The 23,865-nt window shown below is 41.4% G+C and overlaps 1 long non-coding RNA gene across 1 annotated transcript; it reads left to right on the top strand.

The window, feature by feature from the left end:
• The first annotated feature begins 2,129 nt into the window (after positions 1-2,129).
• Positions 2,130-22,319, top strand: LOC131903461 (uncharacterized). The gene is made up of 3 exons (XR_009377520.1): positions 2,130-2,399; positions 7,336-7,888; positions 22,127-22,319. It is a non-coding gene; the product is annotated as an uncharacterized LOC131903461 (long non-coding RNA).
• The last annotated feature ends 1,546 nt before the right edge of the window (positions 22,320-23,865 follow it).

Raw genomic sequence — 23,865 nt, 5'->3', positions numbered from 1 at the left:
TTGGAGAGCCAGGCATTCAGTAGGAGGTATGAGAAAAGACAAGCTGAGGACACGTGGCTCCGGTGGCATGGACCATGTATCTCCACTAAAGCATCCATCTCAGTCTGTTCAGACTCTGTAAGAAGATACTACATACCAGGCAGATGTCAACATTTTTCTACTTCCCAGCATTCTGGAGGATGGCAAGTCTAGGATCTAAGAGTGACCAAACTCGGTGTGAGGGACGGCTCCCTGGTTCTCACTGAGTCCTCATGTAGTGAAGGGGAAAGCCCTCTTTTGAACCTTTTCCTTTCCTTAAGATTAACATTCCTATGCATGCACTTTACACTCCCAAGACTCAAGCACCTCCCAAGGCATCACCTCCTAATACATGCTCCTGGAGGTTAGACGTACAGCATGGGAATTTGGGGAAGTCACAAACACTCAAGAACAACAAAGCATCTGTCTCTTGAGTTGTAACCAATGTTGACCATACCGAAACTGTTAGAATGCAAAGGCCACCACTGACTTACTTTCACATTAAGCAGAGGAAAACCTAAAAAAATAGTGAACTGAACTAGAAGACATCAAAGGTATTAATGGCAAGCAACTAAAGAACTCTAAAACTATTTTTTTAAATGAAGCTAAAATTTCATATAAGGAAGTATATCCAAATAAATAACTTACATTATTTTTATTTTAAAGTATAAGATTACGACCTGGGGAAAAGTCAAAGGGCCAGTCAAGAAACCTAGAAGAATGACACTAAGAAAACCAATTTTTTAGAAAATCCTGGAACAAGTAGATTTTTTAAAAGTTTATAGCTATTAAGGAAGCCTATTTCCATCTGAAATAGGAAAGGGAGGAAAAGTTATCAAACCGAGAGGAAATATGAAAAAGACAGAAAGAAATTTGAGAAAGGTGTTCTAATGACTTCGATCGCTTATAAACTCTACCTCATGAGATAAAGCACCTGCTAAAACGCAGACTGGAGGTAAATTTGGGGGGGGGCGCTGAGTAACAGGAGGAAGATTGGAAGCATCACTCAGAGCGTAGTTAGGACTTGGGAGGTGGCACATGTGTCTGTAAGCAGCGTGACCATGGTGGAGAAAGGAAAGATGTCGCTTACAGGAAAGCTGATGCGCAGTAGCAGTTCCTTCTGTTGCTGAGGTAGATGTCACTGCGTGTGCTTTTCCCTTGAACAGAACTCCCACACCTCAGGTGATGAGAGAACAATGAGAGTAGTTAATAGATACAACCTTCTCTCACCAAAATATCAATCATTCCGTGGTCACATGCCCATCAATTAATCTGATCCAATTCCTCCTTTATCCAGAACCCTTCTGCTTACACAGGACAGCGACCTGACATGGACCGAGTCCCCACTCACACCTCATAAATTCATGGCGAAGTGAGCTCCTGCTCAGAATGCTACATGCCACTCTTGTTGTCTCCATCATCCTGATGATTCATTCTGCTCACATATCCAAGATACACGCAGAGAGACAGAGAAATGAGCCCCAGATTCCAAAGGAGCAGCCTGTTGAAACTTAACAATAGCATTAGATCAAAAGTAAGCTTGTTTCCTCCCTACTCAGTATCAATGGATCGAAACTAAACTAATCAGAGCCATCCATGTATCCAAGTGACAGCTCCTAGGAGGTGAGGGACATACAAGACTTGTACCAGACTGTGGCTTTACCTCGGGAAGGAATGAGAAAAGAAAGAGGATGAGGAATAAGGTGGGAAAGGAAAGAAGAGGGGGAGGGGAGAAAAGAGAGAAAGTAATAGCATTAACTTGTGTATGCACAGATGGATTTTTTTAAGTACACAGAAAAATGTCAATAGCCTTTTAAGCACTCTCGCACTGAAATGTGTGTTCTGACAGTTATGAGCCTGTATAAAAGCCTTTTCATGAAAATCATTTAAAAGAAAAGATCCAGACAAGAGGCCTGTTTTTGTCCAGGAATGAGGGAGGAACAGAATAAGCTTAGCTTTCAAAGATGGAAGTACCTCTCACACTGTCCTCTCTCCACTTCCCACACCCAGGCACCTAAAACTTCAGCAAAGGAGCTCTGAGAGTAGAATTTAGAGTGAGGAGGAGAACACTGGCAAGAACAGTCACTTGTGATTCAGAGCAAAGGGAATAAAGCAGCCCCAGAATTCCAACCGAGCGCCCCTCCTGAGCCCTCTACCCCCAACGTGTTAACCCATGGTCTCACAGATCTCAGCTCCAAACTGCTGAATCATTTCAGCAGGTGCTGTGAACCTGTCTGCTCATGAGAAATAACTGTCATCCCTCGAGCAAACCATCATTTCCTTACTTCCCACTGCTAAATGTTCTGCTGCCCGCGAACAGACACTGAGGCAGAAACCCACTCCCCCTGGGAAACTGGAGGTTGAGCCAGCCAGCATAGAAGGTCAGTCACTTTATACCTTGGCTCCAACACTAGGCCTTTTCAAAACATGTTTTTTGTTCCTGAAGGACCTCAGAGATACTGATATTTCCTTTCATCAAGTTAACTTTTCAAGGTCTCGCCCACCTGCACATTCTCAACGTGCACCCTCCCCCAGCTGGTATCAGGCATTGACCTGTTAGAATGCTTTTCTTTCATATAGCCCATCAAAATCATTTCTAAATGATTATTAACTATGCCAAGAAAAAAAAAACCCTTCTATTTATTAGTCCCCAGTCACGTGATGCTGACGAAAGCTGCTGTCACGATGATGCTCTAAGGTTCCCCGAATGATCTGCTGGCTTTACCCACCTTAGGAAGAAGGGTAACCCCAAATCCAAAGTTGGTGGCATCGAAATAAATCTCAGAGAGCCTGGAGGTTCTTCCTGAAAGGTGGTGTTACTCTTAGCCTCAACCCCACTTAAAAGAAAAAGAAAAAGAAAAACGGTTAATAAACCATGGCTTCAGATTCTCAAAGACATGGGGGAAAAAATTCCCCTCACTCTCAAAATTAGGGAAATCCTTGAGCTCTTCTGAGTGCTTCTGAACGCTAATGACGACTATGCCTGGTTTCTGTGCAGCTGGCACAGCGATCCGGATTATTTTACTGAAGTCCCAGGTGTCCCTGTAAGAGAGATACTTCTGTTATTTTCACTTTAGAGAAGGGGAAATTAGTGTGCAGAGATTTGTGTTAAGTCGCCACAGGCTACAAATCCCAGAGCTGCAGAAAAAAGGTGTGAATAAAAGCCAATGAGTGGCTACACCTTAATCTGAACAATCACACCTCATGAGCTTAACGGCCTTTCTTACTGATCAGATCAAGGCCACCCTATATTAAAACTATTTAATTCTGGGGTGTGTGTGTGTGTGTGTGTGTGTGTGTGTGTGTGTGTGTGTGTGTGTGTTGTGTGTGTGTTGATATTACCATGTTGCCTAGCCTGGTCTCAAAATCCTGGGATCAAGTGATCCTTCAACCTCAGCTTTCCAAGGGCTAGGATTACAAGTGTGTGCCCAAAACTGAAAGAAGTATTTAAAACAGCCTTGGATGGTTGGCCCCAGTTAGTACGTTTCCTACAAAGGCTATCTTTACATAAATTATTCAGAATTGATTATTATAGTTTACTCACCCCTTCCCATTTCTGAGATACACCATTAAAACAGAGAGCTCTCTTACTTACCTATCCAATAATACACACGAAGCACAAGCATCTTTATGTACCAATGAGCCCCATAAGAACTGAAGGAAGACACAGCTGTAAAGTCTTCAGGTGAGACTCCCCAGCTTACACAGAGGAACATTAACCACTCTGGAGGCCTCACAGCTTCTAGACTAGTCTCTGCCCTTGCTCACCTTGCATAACCGTCCTCTCAGTCGAAAGGAAAAGCATTTTATAAAATTTTGCTAGTGTGACTATATCGTAACAACTTGTCTTGAAGATAGTAGGAGCCAAAACGCCTTTCCTGCATTTTAAGGTCAGGAAACATCCATAATAGAAGAGACCTTTGCTCTTCATTTGCTGAGCAAGAAAAACCACTCCTGCAGCCTCCCAGCCAAGACAGACCACCCCACATACACTATGGACACTTCAGATGCCAAGCAAACAACTCCCAGGAAGGCTGGTTTGTATCCTCTCCCAAACTCCTACCTGGGGCTACAGCTAAACTTCAGTGGTACAGCTCTTGCCTGGTACCTGCAAGACCTCCAGTTCAGTCCCCAACACTTCTCAGCCAATAAGCCTATACTTCAATACATAAAATTTAGAGATATATGAGTAAATCTTTACAAACTGATATATCATGGATTTTACTTTTCTCTACAGTAGAACATTAATTTTTGCAAATATGCCACTGTGTGATGTTTTAATCACCCGTGTGTGTGTTTTCTAAAGATCAACTGTGTGCTGATCATGTTACAGACACCCATGCTCTGCTCTTGCATTTTATTCTTTTATAAAGCCTAACCCTGACCCCTAACCCTAACCCTAATGTCCTTGTACAGTGCTAAAAAAAAAAAAAAAAAAAAAAAATTATTGCCTACTTTCTTGTAATCAGTCACAATTTCCCTTACAGTAATTTCGGTGCAGTAAATTGGTTTAACAAAGTACTTTCTGTTGTAAAAGCACACTCTTCAGTGTGTGTTCTTAACCAATCTGTTTTACTGAGGAATGTGCACATGGTTCTTCTGATGGAAACATCTTCAGAGATGTAAGAGGAAGACTGTCCATGTTGTTATTGGAGGCCAGTTTTTGCAATGGTAAAAGTACATTAGTTTTTCAAATACGCCACTGTGTGATGTTTTAGTCATCTGGGCTTGTGTTTTCTAAAGCAGGTGCTGTGGACTCTTAACACTACAGACACTCACTCATTCTCTGCTCTCCCATTCCTTTTTTGTTATAATATTACCATGTCTCTAACTCCAATGTCATTGTGCAATGCTACAATAATCAACTCATGTGCCCTGCTTTCCTATACTAAGCACCACTTCCCTTGCTGTATTTTTCAGTGTGGTGCATTGCTTTAACAAAGTTCTTGCTATTGTAAAAGTTACAGCAGTTTGCCCTCTGTTCTGAACAAACCCATTTTACTTAGAAATGTACTCATTGCTCTTCTGATGCAAGCAACTTCAGAGTTTCAAGAGTAAAACTGACCACCTTGTTGCAGATGAGATTGAGTTTTCCTTGCAGTAGAAATACGTTGGTTTTTGCAAATGCACCATTTTGCAATGTTTTAGTCAATTGGACCCGTAGTTTCTAAAGAGGTCAGTGTGCTACTAAAGTTGCAGATACTGATACTCTTCCCTCACATTTCTTTCTCTTTTTTTTTTTTTTTTGCCTTTTATTTTCAGAGCTGAGGACCGAACCCAGGGTCTTGCACTTGCTAGACAAGCGCTCTACCACTGAGCTAAATCCCCAACCCCTCATATTTCTGTCTTATTCTAACCCTAACCATAACACTCACCCTAACCCAAATGTCGTTATGCAGTGCACCTATATTGCTATTGTATTACTTATGTGCTGTGCTTTCTTGTGAGCAGTCACCATTCCCTTATGTACTTCTGTGTGAGCGCATTGTCACAACAGAATTCTTGCTGTTGTAAACTTATACTACTGTTTTCAATCTGTCTTTTAAAAACTCACTTTACCTAGCAATGCATGCTCTGCTCTGCTGATGCAAACAACTTCAGAGATGTAAGAGTAAACCTGTCCACGTTGCTGTAACTGGGATTTAGTTTTGGCTACAGTGGAAGTACCTTGGTTTTTGCCAATACACCATTGTGTGATGTTTTAGTCACCCAGGCGTGTGTTTCCTGAAGGTGATACCTCACACTGCTAAAGTTGCAGATCCTTACACTCTTCTTTCTTTCATGGTCCTTTCTTTTTTTTTTTTTTTTTTTGGTTTGGTTTTTCGAGACGGGGTTTCTCTATGTAGCTTTGCACCTTTCCTGGAACTCACTTGGTAGTCCAGGCTGGCCTTGAACTCACAGAGATCCGCCTGCCTCTGCCTCCCGAGTGCTGGGACTAAAGGAATGCACCACCACTGTCCGGCTCATGGTCCTTTCTTGCTCTAACCCTAACGCTATGCTCACCTTAATCCTAATGTCCTTAAGAAGTGCAGCATTAGTGAACTCATGTGCTGTGCTTTCTTGTAAGTGATCTCTACTCCTCTTACACTACTTCTCTGTGAGGTGCGTTGTTACAACAGAGTTCTTACTGTTGTAAAAGTTGCTGTGGGATGGTCTGTATGTCAAATGTGTTGTTGATTAGTCAATAAATAAATCACTGATTGGTCAGTGGCCAGGCAGGAAGTATAGGCAGGACTAACAGAGAGGAGAATTGAGAGAACAGGAAGCTGAGTGGGGGAGACACTGCCAGCCGCCATCAGGACAAGGAAGATGTAAAGTACCGGTAAGCCACAAGCCACGTGGCAAGGTATAGATTTATAGAAATGGATTAATTTAAGCTGTAAGAACAGTTAGCAAGAAGCCTGCCACGGCCATACAGTTTGTAACCAATATAAGTCTCTGTGTTTACTTGGTTGGGTCTGAGTGGCTGTGGGACTGGCGGGTGAGAGAGATTTGCCCTGACCGTGGGCCAGGCAGAAAAACTCTAGCTACAAAAAGTACTACACTTTTGCTCTCTTTTTTAAAAATCTGCATTCCTTGGGACTATATGATCTGCTCTTCTGAGGCAAGCAACTTCAAAGACATATGAATAAATCTTTACAAACTGATGTATACTGGATTTACTTTTCCCCAGAGTAGAACATTAATTTTTGCAGACATGCCACTGCATTATGTTTTAGTCACCTGTGTGTGTGTTTTCTAAAGATCAAAACTGTGTGCTGATCATGTTACAGACACCCATGCTCTAATCTTGCATTTTATTCTTGTGTAAAGCCTAACCCTAAACTTAACCCTAATGTCCTTGTGCAGTAGTTAAAAAAAAAAAAATCATTTGCCTGCTTTCTTCTAATCAATCACAGCTTCCCTTGCAGTAATTTCAATGCAGGAAATTTAGTGTGCATAATTTTGCATTACTATAGCTGAATATCTTAAAGGTAAGGAAAGATGCTATTTAAGTCATTACTCAATTTGTAAAAATACCATATTTTAAGTCAGTGACTTACAAACCCTGGTACACATATTTTCAGTTTTTCCCAGGAGCTCAGCCCTAAGTGTTAGATTGTATGCTTTAAAACATTTATATGAGACCATTACTTACATCATTATTTAGCGTACATAAATAAATTTTCTAAAATATTTAATGGATGCCAAGTCTTAAATCGGCCCAAAATTAGTCATAGACTTGTGATAAGTTGATATTTTTCACTGACTAATAGTGATGCAGTGAGGAGAGTGAGTGGGATCAGAGAATGACACCTTTGCTTGCCTTTCAAACAGGACCAAAAAAGGCTAAGAAGCTGTCCCGGAGGGCAGAGGTGGATGCGTTCCACTCTATCACCACCTAGTGGGAGTTTAGAAGAATGCACGTTTTTTAAAAAGTGCTTTGCAAAGCGGCTGAATGTCAAAAGTCTACTTGGTGAAGCTCCTCAGAGGAACTCCTCGTGGTGATACAACATTCTTGGAGCTGGGTTCTCAAAAAACTTGAAACTGGAACTTTTATGAGACCCAGCTGTTGCACTTCTGGGCATTTATCTAAAGGATTTATATCCTGGCATAAAGAGACTTGCACATCCATGTTTATGTCTGCTCTATTCACAACAGCAGAGAAATGGAAGCAGCCTCGACATCTGTTCAACAACACACTAAAACTAGGGTAAACCTCATAGTTCCATCATGGGAGGATATATATTTCACAGTATAAACGTCTGCACATTCGTGTTTATTGCAGTACTATTCCAACAGCAGTTATGGTGGTGTCCGGTGGTAGGGAAACAGTACAGCTGTTACCATCAACCTGGGAACTTCCCTTCCCGAGTGGAACTTCAGACAGGTAAGGCTGGATTGTTAACTACACTGTAGAAAAGAATTTCAGGAGGAGTCACCATGAAACAAAATTGGTGAGTTATTTAAGATGAGAAAGGCACATGGTTTGGAAAATTACAGTGTGTAGACATGTGTGGGGACTTCTTGGGAGGCAATCAGACATGTGTGCATACAGACACACACACACACACACACACACACACAGTGGCATGCATGCACCCCCGCACATGTCACACATACACACAAATAATCATAATTAACAAAATAATAAATTAATTAATTCGAAAGGTTTTTTTTCAGCTTTTTCTAGAGCAGATAGGCAAGGACTTGAGGCATGGCAGTGAAGCCTCAAGACCTGAAAACTGAGGAGGCACTCCCAGGGCTCCAAGCTTTATTCAGTTAAAATGCAAGATGTCACTGAAGACACACAGGTCGTTAGCACTGTATCAGAAGCAGGTCAGCAAGTTAACTGTGCCATCATCAAGACTGAGTCTTGCCATGTGTGCTACAGCCATGGAGCTGGGGAAATGAGGTTTCTCCATCCTTCCGCTATTCTTTTCTATTATTTCTGTATAGCCTTATGATCTTGGACAAATGCTGCCTCTCCTATGACGATTTGCCTCTCACAGGAGCAGCATTTTCCTCTTGTGAATGCACAGGGCATGCTCTTAGAACTGTATGTTCCCCTTTCTTGGACACTGTAGAAAACAGGACACTCAGTGTTTTGTATTGATATGCCTAATATTCTGTGATGTTAGTACTTTTGAGTACAACTGTCCTCCAGTATCATCTGGATGGGTTCCAGGATCTTCAGAAATATCAAAGCCTGCAGATGCTCACATTTCTCTAACTCAGCAGTTCTCAACCTGTGGGAGATGAATGGCCCTTTCACAGAGGTCTCCTAAGACCATTGGAAAACACAGATATTTACGTTACTATTCATAACAGTAGCAAAATTACATTTATAAAGTAGCAATAAAAATAACATTATGGTTGGGGATCACCACAACATGAGGAATTATGTTAAAGGGTCACAGCATTAGAAAGGTTGAGAAATGCTGCTCTAACTGATGTACTGTTTGTATAGGGCCTACATGTATGCTCCAACATCTTTTTGATAGATTGCTGCAAATGAACAATTCTTCACAAATACTTTGTAAATTGTTATTACATGGTATTGTATAAGGAATAATGACAAGAAAAGATGTCTGTAGGTATTTGGTACAGGCATATTTTTAAAAATATTTTTGGTTCATGCATGAATCTATAGATTAAAAACCCATGGTTACCATGGACAAGTATGTTTACCTATTTCTTTCTCAACCCCTTTAAAATACATAGCCTAAGGATAGTTTACGTTATCTTTAGAAATTAATCATATGATTTCTTTTTGAGACAAGGTCTCCCCCTGGAACCCACAAAGTAGACTAGACTGACTGGCCAATGAGCACCAGAGATCTGGTCCACCAGTTTCCACCATCCCGGTGAAAGCATTACAAGTGTGTAAACCATGCCTAGATGTTCATGTGGGTTCTCAGGATTGAACTCTGCTTCTCATACTTCCAAGGCAAGTATTTACCAGCCAAGCTATCTCACAAGCCCCCACATCTGACTTTTCAAAAAGCATAGGCTTTCTTTTCCAATAAGAAAACATATAAAACTAAATTTTAATCACGTTTTAAATGTCCATTTAGAGTAGTCTTACTGAATTTTGTACTGATTGTGACGTCTTCCATAAAGATAGGTTCTACAGATTGACTAAGAAAACTGAACTCATGATATGGGTTTGGGGGAAGATCCAGTGTTGTTTCAGCCACACAGATAGTGCAAAGGTCACCAGGTTATGAACTACATCTGCTCCCAGTCTTCTGGGAAGAAAACAGGTTATACATCTCTCCCTTTGAAGAGACAACTCTGTGTGTTTAACGTTCCTGGTTCCTTTAGTGCTTATCTGTGAGTGAAAGAACTTCCATGCGTCCTACATCTCCCTCTTTTTTATTTTTTAAAGAGAAAATTGTTGCTGGGCCTGGCTAGTTGCAGGGCTAGTCAACCAGCCTGCTCTCCTTTGTCCTCACCACCAGGGTGAGCTATATTGACCTGGCCAGTTCACCCCTTGCAGCCATGAGAAAGGGGCGGGGCCGGTTCTACTGCTTTCATGTCCTCAGGGTGGGTCCTCCCACACCTACACCTTCAGGGCCAGGTGTGGTGTAGGAGCCACACTCCTGAGTGCAGCTGATGAGGAGCAGGGCCAGTTCTCCTGCTACTATGACCTCGGGGGCCAGCTCTATCACCTGCCTCAGGCGTTGATGGGTGGAAGTGGAGATGGGGAAGGGAATCTCTCCCCCGCCCATGCCGCCACATGGGGACAGCTCTCCCGTGCTTACACCTTTGAGGCTGGTTCACCCACATCTCTACCGTGGCAACTCTTATAAAAGAAAGCATTTAATTGGGGCTTGCTTACATTCAGAGGTTTAGTTCATTATCAATGGCAGGAAGCATGAAGAGGTAGCTGAGAGTTCTACATCTGGATCAGCAGGCAACAGGAAGAGTGTGAAAGAGCCACTGGGCCTGGCTTTGGCTTTTGAAACCTCAAAGCCCACCCCTAGTGACACACTTCCTCCAACCAGGCCACATTTACCCCAACAATGTCAGACCTACTCCAACAAGACCACACCTCCTAATGCTACTACTCCCTAAGCATTCAAATATGTGAGCCTATGGGGGGTCATTCTTATTCAGACCACCACACCTGATAGCAAAGAAGGCCTCAGACACAGACAGCTGTAGTTCCAGGTGTCAAGCTGTTGTGAGCAGCATCCACTACTAACTATGCACTAGAAGCTTGAAATACTGTTTAAAACATGCCTTCAATGGAAGATAGGCTCTTGTGAGCCTCCTCTAACTTCCTCCCTTTTCAGAGTCTAATAATTTATGTCAAACCAAGGGTTGCATAAGGCACTGATCTATGAGTCTAGCAGAATATCATTAGGAATCGTTTTTATTGATTTTTTTAATCATCAGAGAGGCTTCCTCAAGCAGCAGATGGGAACAGATGCAGAGATCCACAGCCAAACATTATGCAGTGAGAGGGTCTAAACTAGAGTTCTCCATCAAATACCTCCCCTCAGAGCTCAGAGAATCCCACAGAAGAGCAGATAGACATATTGTAAGAGCCAGAGGGGATAGAGGACACCAGGAGAACAAGGCTCTCTGAATCAAGTAAGCAAGACACATATGAGCTCCCAGAGACTGAAGCAGCAAGTGCAGGGCCTACATGGGTCTGCACCAGGTCCTCTGGGTATACACCTGTTAGCTTAGTAGTTTTTATTAGACTCCTGTGTATCTCCCAGTGGTACCCCTATGAACCCCCATCAGTCCCAGGGTGCAGAGGAGCTGGTGTAATGATACTGTGTGCAGGAGGCCTTGGTGTTTTGGAGCCAAGGTACGCTGCAGCAGGTAAGACGTGCCATGTGGGCATGGCAGACAGTGGAAAATTACTCACACAGCGATGTCCATGTGGCAAGTTTATTTTGGGGTTTGGGGAGAGGGGAGAAAAATGGAAGGAAGAAGAAGAAGAAGAAGAAGAAGAAGAAGAAGAAGAAGAAGAAGAAGAAGAAGAAGAAGAGAGAGAGAGGTATGCCACCTCTGGTGAGAGGGGAGGGTGGAGGGGTTTTTTTTTCCTCTTAAGGGGGCTTTGACATAAGATGACATCAGGACGCTGGGCAGATCTCCAAGGGACGGGTAGCCTCCATTTTGATTATTATAAAAAGGTGAGTTATGGAAGCAAGTGGGGGAACAAGGGCACTGAATTCTTGAGACTGCTTCCTGCTGATTTGGGTGCGAAGTGGGAGGGGGAAGTTGGGAGTCGGGGTCACGCATGGTGGGAGGTGTGAGTGAAGAAACATCATTGTGGAGTCCTGAGGCGTCTGTTCCTCGAGGGAGCCGAGAAGGCAGGCTGCAGCAGTGGTGTTCCAGGAGCTTGGCAGAATGGCATGCCAAATCAGGATTACAGGAGCCATCACATCTGCCCTTCCTCTGGAGGTGGAAATGCCTCTATTCATCTTGTAAAGTGTGTCAACGGATTAGGAAATAGCAGAGTTTTTATGAGTGGGCATGTATTTGAAGTTAACCTGTCAGTATTCAACCAGTTGACATCCTCAGTTGGTGGTTGGGATCCTTGGAGCTGCTGCAGGAGCTGGTGTTGTATTTGAAGAGTTCCTGAGGATTGGTCTTGGCACAAGTCTGGCAGGAGGGGTGGTTTCTATGCAGGAACCTGTAAGTGTGTAAAACTGGAACAGATTTACATCTTGGTGTCATAGCAAAAGGCTATGGCTTTGGGTTAAAAGGTATGAACGTTCTTAGGAGCCTGGTTTCAGCCCAATGAAACACATCTTTAAATCTATAACCAGAGGAAATTTGCTGAATGGAAGTGGTTGAGTGAACATCATCAGATCTGGAAAGAATATGTAAGTGAACAGAAGTGAGACAGCTTTCCTATCTTCATATAAACAAAACTTAAAGTTGGTTTGTTTTAACCTAATTCTCCAGAAGATATCGAGAGCAGTCAATAGTGAAAAGTTATATTAAAATTTGTTCTGTGAGTTTATCTGATCTGGTAACAAGGTAAATTGTATCTAGATCTTGTCAGACAAATTGCTAAACGGTCTTATAAAAAAAAAAAAAACAGAGCCAGATATTGGGGTTAAAACTGAAAGATCAGAGAAGCAGAAAGAAGCCAGCCACGTTCTTACCACTAGAAATCCTCAGCCAAAGAGAGATCTACTTCCTGTATACCCATGCCTATATGCCTTTCTGTGCCCTGCCTTCTTACTTCCTCTCTCCACCCAGCTACATCACTTTTCTCTTTCCGCCCAGCTCCATCACTTTCTGTCTGTCTGTACAGTCCTCGAGACCTCTATGGTTAACTACTGTTAACACCTGGCTGTGTTCCCAGTGTGGCCTTGAACTCACGTAGATCCGGATGAATTTCTGCCTTCCGAATGCTAGGAATTAAAGGCGTGTGCTACCATTGCCAAATTTCTGTATTTAATATAGTGGCTGGCTTTTTCCTCTGATCCTCAGGTAAGCTTTATTGGGGTGCACATAGAAAATATCACCACAAGACCTAGTAGTAGCCCTAGGAGAGGGAGACCTGTGAGTTTTATATAAAGAACTGAGAAGGCAGCTGAAGCAAAGCCTGGTCATCAAATGGAATCAGAGATCTGAGGATAAATTATACAGCTTTTGAATCTATTAAAAATGACAGGGACCAGCCCATACCCAGGTCTCCACATTGTTGGAAGCAGAAGTATCAGAACACCATCAGTCTTGGGCCTCCAAACTCCACAAGGTAGGAGTTTTTCCCATGGAAGAGGGACATAGGGAAGACTGATCTTACTTTGTCTAAACAAAAAGGTGCAATCAATTCTCTGATTTCCTGCTGTTTGTCCACAGTCTGGCCCAGGGCCTGGCAGTGGGTGTCACATTGAGGCACCTTGCCAGAGGTCAGTGTTGCCGTCATCCAGATGGAGACATTGTGGTGCCTCATAATCTTCAGAGACCTTGGGTCACTGGAAGGATCTGGGAGTCTCTGTCTGATATAATAAGCTTTTTGATAAACATTTTAAATGCTATATTTTTCGGATATCTGAGCATTTGAGGACTGCCTGACTACTAGGTATGACTGACTGACTATCAGCTTATAGTCTTCAATATGTTAGCAGCTTCCATAAGCTAGGTCCTACTGTCTCCTGAGAAGGCAAAGAGTGACAGGGAAAGATCTCAGGGCCGAATGGGAACAGGAGAAAAGGTGCTCGTGAGTCAAGGTGTGGCCCAGCTCTGAGAAAAAGACCTTCTGGGAGGGGCAGAAATTCCATCATAGGATATTTATCTTGTTTATCAAATATCTTATTTATTAAATGTATGTCATAATTTATTTAAATTCTCTAGAGGTATAAATCTCTAAGTTAGCTTTTGTTAATCCAAACAGATAAATTTAGCAAGGACAAGGAGGCTTATATTCTTAAGCCTGAATAGACCTTGAATAAGGAGAGACGCTTTTAAGCCATTGGCAGGGATATCTGCATGTATTACCATTTTTAAGGCCTTGTAGTTCTGATCTCTGAGTATAGCCAGATTATAATTCCGAATGATTAATATAGAAATGATAATTTCTTAAGGTCATATAATACCTCATTGGTTCTGCATAAAGAAGGTCAAGTATCTTATACTATTTACAGAACCATTTTAGTTAATAAATCTATTAATTGACAATATTGGGTCCAGTTTCCTGGTATATCAATGGGCACTAGGTAGCCAATTTTTCCCCTATGTTAGGGATTTCACCTTTAACATAGCCTTTGGGAACAGGGAGCATAGGACAATGTATTCTCATCTGTAACAGTTTCAAGCTGAAATGGGCACAGGTGGTCAGAGCCCAGGGAGACTGAAAGGCCAGTTAAAGGTAAGGAGGGAATTTAGGCAATGGGGCATTAACCAGAAGCATCTGATTTGATCCAGCTGGAAACAAGGAGCGTTCATAATGGCTGGCTTGGTCCATATCATCTTTCAGCAAGTCCATGTCTCACAGGCTGAAGTCAGTAGCCAATGCCTGGATGTGTCAGTCAGCCAAATGGAAGCCCACTGAAACAGATATAGACTAGAAACAAAAGTTATGAACTTATTTGGAACTTTTAGGCCCATGGTCTTAGTAATTAGGAAAGGGGGACCAGGAGAGAGAAAAATACCATTCTCAGGAATAGACAGGTGAGGAAAACTCATTTATCTGGAGTTCTTTTGAAAGAAAATCCAAAATCCTGAGTTTGTGACCCACATTGCATCAAAACTCTATTACTGTTAAAATCTGAAATTTTAAAATCTTAATATAACAATATCATAGAAGGGGAAAATAATCTGAAGTATTTAAATCATTTATTTATTTATTTATTTATTTATTTATTTATTTATTTATTTATTTATTTATTTATATTTATTGGGGGGGGGTGAGACAGGGTTTCTCTATGTAGCTTTGCACCTTTCCTGGAACACACTTAGTAGCCCAGGCTGGCCTCGAACTCACAGAGATTCACCTGGCTCTGCCTCCCGAGTGCTGGGATTAAACGCGTGGGCCACCACTGCCCGACATTTATGTCAAAGGACCTAGTAACTTTAGGAAAAGTAAGGCTTGATTTTTTTTTTTTAATCTAGATAATGAGCTAGCAAGTTGGCCATATCACCAGCATGTGGCGCTGCTCTGATGCCCTAGAGCCATAGAGCCCAGGAGGGTCTCTGGGCCCTGCCCACAGGAGCGTGTGAGCAGCCGTGGAAGAATGCCAGGCTGCAAGCAGAGGCTCCAGTCCGTGGCCACAAAATACAATGCACTGGCACCAGGTGGAGATTTCCTGGCCTCCCCCCATACAGACGGCCCAAACGCCAGGCGCCCACCTCATGCTTGAGCCAGGGCAGGAAGTGACTTTTTGCTGCCCTTAGTAAAGATGGCCATGAGGTCATATGATTTGTCCTTCTTTGACTTTAGCCAAGATGGCGCCTGCCCGACCACATGATTGCCCTTATCAAATATGGTGAAGGAGCCATATGACCTGTCTTTGACCTTAGTCAAGATGGCACCTGCCTAAGTGATGAGAAGTCAGAGATTGGTTGCTCCGCCAGAGACCTGAGTGGTGGTATTAAATGGAAGGCAAAGCAGCCAGTCAAAGAGAAAGCAGACTTGTTACAGGCAGGAGGGAGCAGGTCTGCCACAGATGGAGGCAAGTAAGTTGGTACCTTGTGGCATGCCCTGCCAAGGTATGCCACCAAGCAGATATGCAGCAGAGTTAGTGGAATAGGTTTAAGGGAGGAAAGGAAAAGAGTGAAACGTCAGAGTCGGGGCAGGCCCTGATTGCTCACAAAAGTCATATATGTCCCGGAAAATCACAGTTCTCATGGATGAGATTGGGGAAAGGAATCCCTACAGCCTGCAGCCATGGGCATCCCCAGGGCTATAGGAGGGACAGAACGAAGACCGAGCCATCAAAGAGGGATGTTGCCACACTCAACAGGGGTCGACTTACCCTGGAGTCTCAGCTCCTCGTATGAGAATTTTTGAGGAGGCAAGAACAAAAACCGAGCCCCAAGAGGGCATCTCATCCATATGGAAATGTCAGGAATCGTGTTGCAAAAGCTGAAAGGCCTAAAGGAGGTATGGGCAGCTCCAGAGGGGGTGTAACAACCCAACTGAAACTTAGGAGATTGCTCCTGGTGAGTGGGATGGTGAGCCATTCTTAAGCCCAAGACTGGGTCCAGGTTCCTGGCATGTGAGGGGCCGCCATGAGGGCCTATCCAAGTCATGACACCAATGAAATGATAGAGCACGTGGGACGCCTTGGTGGCACTTGTGTTATTTATCTGAGCCATTCAAACAGGTATAAGATGGAATCTCAAAGTAGTTTTGAGTTGCATTTCCCTGATGGCTAAGGATGTTGAACATTTCTTTAAGCGTTTCTCAACAACTTGAGATTCCTCTATTGGGAATTCTCTGTTTAGACTTGTTCCCCATTTTTTATTTGAATTATTTGGTTTTTTTTTTAAATTATCTAATTTCTTAAGTTCTTTATATGTTGTGGATATTAGTCTTCTATCAGAAGTGGAATTGGTAATAATAACAATAATAATAATAATAATAATAATCTTTTCCCATACTGTAGGTGTCCTTTGCCTTACAGTCCCATATATTAATTGTTGATCTTAGTGCCTGCACTACAGTGTTCTGGTCAGAAAGTTGTCTCCTGTGCCATATGTTCAAGGTTATTTCCCACTTTCTCTTATATCAGGTTCAGTGCATCTGGTTTTAGGCTAAGGTCTGATCTATTTGGACTTGAGTTTTGTGCACTGTAATGAATATGGATCTATTTGCATTCTTCTACGTGCCAACATCCAGTTTCACCAGTACCTTTTGTTGAAGATGCTGCCTTTTTTTCAGTATGTATTTCTGGCCTGTTTATCAAAAATCAGGTGTCCATAGGTGTGTGGATTTCTGGCTGGGGCTTCAATTTGATTCCATTGATCAATATATCTGTTTTTATGCCAATACCATGTGGTTTTTATTACTGTGGCTCTGTAGTACAACTTGAAATCAGGAATGGTGGGACCTCCAGTAGTTCTTTTATTATTCATGCTTGTTTTTTCATCTTGGGTTTTTCGTTTTCCTCTATGAAGCTGAGAATTGTTCTTTGACGATCTGTAAAGAATTGTGTTGAAATATTGATGGGGATTGCATTGAATCTGCAAATTGCTTTTGGTAGGATGGCCATTTTTACTATGTTAATGCTGCTAATCAAATTCCATCTTGTGATATTTTCTTTAAGGACTTGAAATTTTTATCATAAAAGTCTTTTATTTGTTGGGTTAGAATTACCCCAAGATATTTTATATTATTTGAGGCTATTGTTTTGGTTACCTGATTTCTTTCTTACTCCATTTGTCATTTGTATATAGGAAGGCTACTGATTTTTTTCAGTTAATCTTGTATCCAGCCACTTTGCTGAAAGTGTTTATCAGCTGTAGAAGTTCCCACATGAAATTTCTTGGATAACTTATACATACTATCATATCATCTGCAAATAACAATATTTTGACTTCTTCCTTTCCAACTTGTATCCCCTTGATCTTCACCAGTTTACTTAATGCTATAGCTAGAACATTAAGTTCTATGTTGAACAGATATGGAGAGAGTGGACAGTCTTGTCTTATTCCTGATTTTAGTGGAATTGTCTTGAGTTTTTCTCCATTTAATTTGATATTGGCTACCAGCTTCCTGTAAATTGTCTTTATTATGTTTAGATATGTCCCTTGTATCTCTAATCTCTCCGGATTATTATTATGAAGGGGTGTTTGATATTATCAAAGGCCTTTTCTATATCTAATGAGATGATCATGTGACTTTTTTTCAGTTTTTTTAGATGATAGATTAAATTTACTGATTTTTGTACATTGAACCATCCTTACATCTCTGGAATGAAGCCTATTTGATCATGGTGGATAATCTTTTTGATGTGTTCTTGGATTTGGTTTGCAAGTATTTTACTGAATATTTTTATATCTATGCTCATAAGGGAAATTGGTCTTTAATTCTTTTTATTTGCTGGGACTTCATGTGGTTTGGGTATCATGGTAATTGTGACATCATAAAATGAATTAGGCAGTGTTCCTCCTGTTTCTAGTTTATGGAATAATTTGAGGATTGGTTAACTCTTTCTTCTTTGAAAGTCTGGTAGAATTCTGTCTGAAAACCATCTAGCCCTGGGCTACTTATTTTTTGGTTGGGAATCTTTTAAACACTGTTTTATTTCACTAGGGATTATAGGTCTATTTAAATTGTTTATCTGATATTGATTTAACTTTGGTAAATGATATCTATTGAGAAAATTATCTATTTTCCAATTTGGTGAGTATAGATTTTTAACATATGGTCTTATGATTCTCTGAATTTCCTGGATGTCTTTTGTTATGCCCCCCTTTTTTGTTTGTTTGTTTCTAATTTTGTTAATTTGGATATTCTCTCTGTGTCTTTTTGTTACTTTGGGTAAGGATTTGTTGATTTTCCTCAAAGTATCAACTCTTTGTTTCATTGATTCTTTGTGTTGTTCCCTTTGTTTCTATTTTATTGATTTCAGCCCTCAGTATGATTATTTGTTGCCATCTACTCTACTTGGGTATGATTATTTCTTTTTGTTACAAAGCTTTAAGGTGTGCTGTTAAGTTGTTAGGATGAGCTCTCTCTAGTTTCTTTAGGAAGGCACAAAGCGCTAAGAACTTTTCTCTTAACACAGCTCTCACTGTGTCCCCTAACTTTTGGTATGTTGTGTATTCATTTTCATTAAATTCTAGAAAGTCTGTAATTTCTTTCTTTATTCTGTCTTGACACATTTTTCAATCAGTAGAGAGTTGTTCAGTTTCAATGAGTTTGTAGCCTTTCTGTTGTTTCTGTTGTGGCTGATACCCAGGGAGGTGTGATGGGATGCAGGGGTTATTACAATTTTCTTGTATCTGTTGAGACTTGCTTTGGTGTCTGAGTATGTGGTCAGTTTGGGGGAACATTCCACGAGGTGTAGGAGGTATAGTCTTTTGTGTTTGGGTTAAGTGTTCTGTAAATATCTATTAGGTTCATTTGGTTTATAATGTCCATTTGCTCCAATATTTCTGTTTAGCTTTTGTCTGGATGACCTGTCCATTGGTGAGAGTGGGGTGTTAAAGTCTTCCAACATCAGTGCCTGTAGATCAGTAGATGATTTATGCTGTAGTTGTGTTTCCTTCACAAACTTGGGTAGCCCTGTGTTTGGGGTATAGAGGTTAAGAATTCAAATGTCATCTTGATGGTCTTTTCCTTTGATGAATATGTAGTGTTCTTCCATCTCTTTTGATTAGTTTTGGTTTGTAGTCTGTTTTGTTAGACATTAAAATGGCTACACCAGCTTGACTCATAGGTCTATTTTCTTGGTATATCTTTCTCCAACCCTGTACTCTGAGGTAATGTCTATTCTTGATGTTAAGTTGTGTTTCTTGGATTCAACAGAAGGATGGATCCTGTTTTCACATTCATTCTGTTAGTGTGTGTCTTTATTGGGGAATTGAGACCACTGATATTGAGGAATATTAATGACCAATGATTGTTGATTCCTATATTTTTTCTGTTGGTGGTGGTGGTGTGGTGGTGATAGTGGTACGTATGCATATGAGAGAGAGAGAGAGAGAGAGAGAGAGAGAGAGAGAGAGAGAGAGAGAGAGAGAGGTTCCCTTTTGATTTTGCTGGTGTGAGATGATTTATTTCCTGTGTTTTCACGGTTGTAGTTAACCTCTTTAGGTTGGAGTTTTCTTGCTATCACCTTCTATGGTGCTGGATTTGTAGACAGATATTGTTTAAATTTGACTTTATCATGGAATATCTTATTTTCTCCACTTATGGTGATTGAAAGTTTTGCTGGGTAGAATATTCTTTGTTCTCTTAGAGTCTTCAGCACATCTGTCCAGGCCTTTCTGGCTTTTAGAGTCTCCATTGAGAAGTCAGGTGTAATTCTAATAGGTCTCCTTTATTTGTTACTTGCTCTTTTTCCCTTGCAACTTTTAATATTTCTTTGTTCTGAATGTTTAGTGTTTTGATTATTATGTGCTGAGGAGACTTTCTTCTCTGGTCCAGTCTATTTGGTGTTCTGTAAGCTTCTTGTACCTTTATAGACATCTCCTTTAGGCTAGGAAAATTTTCTTCTAGATTTTGTTGAAAATATTTTCTGGGCCTTTTAGCTTGATTTCTTCTCCTTCCTCTTCCTATTTTTCTTAGATTTGGTCTTTTCATAATGGCCCAGATATTCTGGATTTTTTATGGTCCTTCAGATGTAACATTAGTTTTTTTTTTTTTTAATTTAACATTTTCTTTGACCAGTGTATCCATTTCTTTCATCGTATCTTCAATGCCTAAGATTCTCTCTTCCATCTCTTATATTTTGTTGGTGAAGCTTGCCTCTGTAGTTTCTCTTGAATTCCTAAAACTTTCATTTCCATAATTCTCTTAGTTTGGGTTTTCTTTATTAATTCTGTTTCTAATTTCAGGTCTTGAACAGCTTTACTTATTTCCTTACACTGTTTGTGTTTTCCTGAATTTCTTTAAGGGATTTATTCATTTCCTCTTTAAGGACCTCTATCATATTCATAAAAGCTGCTTTAAGATCATTTTCTTTTGCTTCAGCTATGTTGGAATATTCAGGGCCTACTGTGGTAGGATAGAGCCCAGTGGAGACATATTGTCTTGGCTGTTGTTGATTGTGTTTTTATGCTGGCATCTCAGCATTTGGGTTTGAGATGATTAAAGGTCTGGGTGCTGATTTCTGGATTTGTCTTTGTTGAGTGAGTAGTTTGTTCTTAGGTTTCTGTTTCCTCTCTGAATTTTTTAAAGAGTTTGAAGGCAGTGTGCTTCCTGTTTTCCTGGGCCTGTTCAGTTGGTGTGTTCTCAGGGGCATGCTGGTGTTGGAGGATGTGTACCTGGGGTGAGTTGGGGCAATGAAGGTTGGAGGAGGAGGTCTTTATGATTTCTTGGGGATGGGGTCAGAGAGGAAAGGGAGGCCACAGCAGGTGCTCTGCGACAGAACTAGAGATGAGCCTAGGGGGTTGGATCTGAGGAGCAGTAGAAGAGGTGTGGATCTCCCTTCAGCCTACTTGTTACCCTAGGAGGAGAAGCCCTTGAGTTAGAAAGGGCTGCTTGGTGGAGCTGGGGTCTGGGCCAAAGCAACAAGTGGGAAGAGGGAGCTTAGGTAGGGATGATCTGTGGGATCCACAGGAGGTGTGGACAGGGGTGAGGGAAGACTGCAGCTAGTGTTCTGTTGCAGCTCTAGGGATGAGACTGTGGGATTGGGTCAGGGGGAGCAGAGAGAAAGAGGAGAATGTCTGCAGGCAGCTTACCTGGTGGCAGACCTGGATTTATTTTATTTTATTTTTTTTGGATCACTATTTTTAAGGTGAGGAACCCAGCTGACAGAGCACACTAAACCTTCCTTTCATTTCTGTCTCCAAACTACTCATGTCCTATTGGTTCTTACTCTTCCTTTATTAGACTCCCTCCTCAAGAACCTCATCTCAAATGTTTTCATCCTTTCTCTACTCCCTCTCCACATACAACCCTTCTATACTATTTCTTTTCTCTCATTAGGCCAGTTGCCATTCTCAATGCATCTCTAACCTTTATGTGCTACACATGAGGTCAGTTAAGGTTGAACCTCAGTCTTCCTTTAGGATAGTCATTTAGGGTGAGAATGTGCAAACGGGGGTTCCAAAGCTACCCATTATGGCTAGAGGACTCTGATTCCTCTTCAGTCCACTCAATAAACAGACATCTGAATTTAAATAGACAGCAGAGTCTCATTTTAGAGACCTATTTTGCCTCTCAGCTTTTTCCACTCTCTTGGGGGTCAGGGGTCTTGATGACTTTGGCTGTCCTCAAGTTTATGTTCAGTTAGCCAACATCAGGGTATAAAAGTATGGGGAGAAAGCAGCCTTTTAAGTCAGGTATAACAATGTAATGTCCTTGAGAAATGATAGTAGGAGAGGGGAGCCCCGGCTGTAGGGTCCACACTGTTTTCACAGTAGCATTTATGTCTCTGAGATCATATAACAGATGAAATTTATTCTTTGTCTTTTTATGAATTATGGAAATAGGAGAATTCCAAGGACTAATTGAAGGTTCTCTATGTCCTTGTTACAGTTGTTCCTGTATTAGAAGCCAAGTCTGCTGTAATATTTCCCCTTGAAGGTGCAATTGATCAAATCTATACTCAAGGGAAAATCAAAAGCCAAACACTGGGCAGACAACTCCTGGGGCTCATGCTGCAGCACAACCCTGCCTGCTACGCCACTGAACTCATTCAAAGTCTGCTCAGCCTGCCCTGCCAGGACCTGCCAACATGTGTCTGGCAGAGAATTTTTTTTTTTTTTTTTTTTTTTTTTTTTTTTTAGTGATCCTCCTGAGAGGGTCCAAGGAATACTTTACTGTAGTCCAGTTTGAAAAATAATTGGAAGGATTTTCTCCTCCTTTGCATGGGCTCTTTTTAATTAGCTCCTGTATATTTCCAATTTTCAACACCAATAATTCTTTGTTCAAGAAATGAAAGATTAAATTTACAGATACTTGTACAAAGTACCTGAACTGTTACTCTGAATGTTTTGCTCTTCTGGATCTTAACAAACATCTCAATAATTGTATAAAATGCTTTGCCTCAGAGGACTGAGAAGAAGCCGCATTGTTTCACTCTTTCTTATATTCATGATCCCGTGGGTGAGAGGACTAAACTTCTATTCTCTGCTTCTATTTAAAGAAAATATTTCTTATCTTCCATGAGGGTAGAGCCCCAATGTGGTAGTTTTGATAATAAAAAAAAAATGGCCTCCATAGCCTCATAGATTTGAATGCTCTGTCATTATGGAGTGGCACTACTTGACAGGTCTTAGGAGGTGTGGCCTTGTTGGAGGAAGGGTGTCACTAGGGGTGGACTCTGAGGTCTCAAATACTCAAACCAGGCCCAATGTCTCTCTCTTTCTCTCTTCCTGCTGCCTTCTGATCCAGATACAGAGCTCTCAGCTCCTCCCCAGCACCATGTCTGCCTGCACACCACCATGCTTCCCACCATGCATTCCAGAATGAGTGGACTATATTTCTGAACATAAGCCAGCTCCAATTAAATCCTTTCTTTTATGAGTTTCTGTGGTCATGATGTCTCTTCACAGCAACAAAACAATGATTAAAACACCCATGTTGGCAGGGAGGGGGACCCTGCAACCAACATGGCCAGCAGAATGGCAATCCACAGAAGGTGAGTATTTCAGTTCAGCACAACTCAGCAGCTGAGCTGATTTAAACTTCAGAAGTTTCACACTGGGCAGTTTATTTTAGGCACATGTAAGCACAGCACAATTTGGTGAAAATATTCCTGGTGATAATCAACTCAACCCCATGTGTGCAAGAAAGCTGAAGGTATGACTACATTAAAATTCTCTGTAAAGTACATGTGCCATCTTCCATAAAGATAGGTTCTGTAGATTAGATGAAAAAAACAAACAGGCTCATGATAAGAGTCTCGGGAAAGATCTGGCATGGTCTCAGCCATAGATAATGAAAAGGTTATCATGCTGTTAACCACATCTGCTCCCAGTCTTCCAGTGTGAAGCAGGTTATTCGTCTCTCTCTTTGAAAAGACAACCCTGTGTGTCTAACATTCCTGGTTCCCCTGGTGCTTTCCTGTGAGAAGAAGAACCTTCATGTCTCCCATAAAGAACAACTGTGAATTAGTGAAGGAAGTGGCTGTGAAGGAGTTAGAAGTGTAAAGCTGTGTGAGGATAGAGGGAACGGCCTGTACAAGATACAAAGCCAAGAGGTAAGGCAGTGCTTTGAGGGCATTCTACAGAATGTATTCTGGCTAGAAGGCAAGAGTTCATGAGTACGAGAAT

This window comes from Peromyscus eremicus, chromosome 2 (genome assembly GCF_949786415.1).
Source record: "Peromyscus eremicus chromosome 2, PerEre_H2_v1, whole genome shotgun sequence".
Classification (NCBI taxonomy): Eukaryota; Metazoa; Chordata; class Mammalia; order Rodentia; family Cricetidae; genus Peromyscus; species Peromyscus eremicus.
This window is presented reverse-complemented; position numbering and strand designations above follow the sequence as displayed.